This window comes from Anopheles merus, unplaced genomic scaffold (assembly GCF_017562075.2).
Source record: "Anopheles merus strain MAF unplaced genomic scaffold, AmerM5.1 LNR4000761, whole genome shotgun sequence".
Lineage (NCBI taxonomy): Eukaryota > Metazoa > Arthropoda > Insecta > Diptera > Culicidae > Anopheles > Anopheles merus.
In genome coordinates, this window is record NW_024428341.1 from 5,001 (window position 1) to 7,500 (window position 2,500).

General features: G+C 46.1%; 1 non-coding gene across 1 annotated transcript in view; it reads left to right on the forward strand.

The window, feature by feature from the left end:
* The first annotated feature begins 2,479 nt into the window (after nucleotides 1-2,479).
* Nucleotides 2,480-2,500, forward strand: part of LOC121603003 — a 158-nt gene continuing 137 nt past the window's right edge. Inside the window, exon 1 of the ribosomal RNA XR_006006549.1 lies at nucleotides 2,480-2,500. This exon is cut by the window's right edge and continues 137 nt beyond it. This is a non-coding gene — a ribosomal RNA (5.8S ribosomal RNA).

Consider the following 2,500-nt stretch of genomic DNA (forward strand, 5'->3'; position numbering starts at 1 on the left):
GGGTTATGTTGGAGGTTGAGTGCGCTGCTTACCAAACTTTGAACGCGGTAACTTGTACTCGGCACCGACATGGACACTTCCAAACCCAAGGAATGAGTTGTGAGTTTTACTAAGAGAAATAGGTGATTGGCCGTTCTCACCTATAAGTCTTGATATGTGCGGGGAGTTCCTTAAGGTTCTTCCTCCCAGAGATCGTCACTATCTGGGACGTACATTAATTTGTACCTGCATTAGCGCACGCTTTTGTAGAGAGCATATCAAGACGTGAAGGGTTATGTTGGAGGTTGAGTGCGCTGCTTACCAAACTTTGAACGCGGTAACTTGTACTCGGCACCGACATGGACACTTCCAAACCCAAGGAATGAGTTGTGAGTTTTACTAAGAGAAACAGGTAATTGGCAGCGTTACCTATAATTCTTGATATGTGCGGGGAGTTCCTTAAGGTTCTTCCTCCCAGAGATCGTCACTATCTGGGACGTACATTCATTTGTACCTACATAGGCACACGCTTTTGTAGAGAGCATATCAAGACGTGAAGTGTTATGTTGGAGGTCGAGTGCGCTGCTTACCAAACTTTGAACGCGGTAACTTGTACTCGGCACCGACATGGACACTTCCAAACCCAAGGAATGAGTTGTGAGTTTTACTAAGAGAAATAGGTGATTGGCCGTTCTCACCTATAAGTCTTGATGTGTGCGGGAAGTTCCTTAAGGTTCTTCCTCCCAGAGATCGTCACTATCTGGGACGTACATTAATTTGTACCTACATTGGCGCACGCTTTTGTAGAGAGCATATCAAGACGTGAAGGGTTATGTTGGAGGTTGAGTGCGCTGCTTACCAAACTTTGAACGCGGTAACTTGTACTCGGCACCGACATGGACACTTCCAAACCCAAGGAATGAGTTGTGAGTTTTACTAAGAGAAACAGGTAATTGGCAGCGTTACCTATAATTCTTGATATGTGCGGGGAGTTCCTTAAGGTTCTTCCTCCCAGAGATCGTCACTATCTGGGACGTACATTCATTTGTACCTACATAGGCACACGCTTTTGTAGAGAGCATATCAAGACGTGAAGTGTTATGTTGGAGGTCGAGTGCGCTGCTTACCAAACTTTGAACGCGGTAACTTGTACTCGGCACCGACATGGACACTTCCAAACCCAAGGAATGAGTTGTGAGTTTTACTAAGAGAAATAGGTGATTGGCCGTTCTCACCTATAAGTCTTGATGTGTGCGGGAAGTTCCTTAAGGTTCTTCCTCCCAGAGATCGTCACTATCTGGGACGTACATTAATTTGTACCTACATTGGCGCACGCTTTTGTAGAGAGCATATCAAGACGTGAAGGGTTATGTTGGAGGTTGAGTGCGCTGCTTACCAAACTTTGAACGCGGTAACTTGTACTCAGCACCGACATGGACACTTCCAAACCCAAGGAATGAGTTGTGAGTTTTACTAAGAGCAACAGGTAATTGGCAGCGTTACCTATAATTCTTGATATGTGCGGGGAGTTCCTTAAGGTTCTTCCTCCCAGAGATCGTCACTATCTGGGACGTACATTAATTTGTACCTACATAGGCACACGCTTTTGTAGAGAGCATATCAAGACGTGAAGGGTTATGTTGGAGGTTGAGTGCGCTGCTTACCAAACTTTGAACGCGGTAACTTGTACTCGGCACCGACATGGACACTTCCAAACCCAAGGAATGAGTTGTGAGTTTTACTAAGAGAAACAGGTAATTGGCAGCGTTACCTATAATTCTTGATATGTGCGGGGAGTTCCTTAAGGTTCTTCCTCCCAGAGATCGTCACTATCTGGGACGTACATTAATTTGTACCTGCATTAGCGCACGCTTTTGTAGAGAGCATATCAAGACGTGAAGTGTTATGTTGGAGGTCGAGTGCGCTGCTTACCAAACTTTGAACGCGGTAACTTGTACTCGGCACCGACATGGACACTTCCAAACCCAAGGAATGAGTTGTGAGTTTTACTAAGAGAAATAGGTGATTGGCCGTTCTCACCTATAAGTCTTGATATGTGCGGGGAGTTCCTTAAGGTTCTTCCTCCCAGAGATCGTCACTATCTGGGACGTACATTAATTTGTACCTGCATTAGCGCACGCTTTTGTAGAGAGCATATCAAGACACGGGACGTGTTGTGTTGGAGGTCGAGTGCGCTGCTTACCAAACTTTGAACGCGGTAACTTGTACTCGGCGCCGGCATGGACACGCCCAAACCCTAGTCTTGATGTGTGCGGGAAGTTCCTTAAGGTTCTTCCTCCCAGAGATCGTCACTATCTGGGACGTGCATTAATTTGTACCTACTCTAGCGCACGCTTTTGTAGAGAGCATATCAAGACGTCTCGTAAGAGACAACACTTGTACTTGTACAAATTTGAGTAACCCATTGTTGCAGGTCGAGTGTGTTGCATACCAAACTTTGAACGCGGTTACGCCACTCGGCGCCGAAAGGCACTCTTTAAACCCTAGGCAGGGGATCACT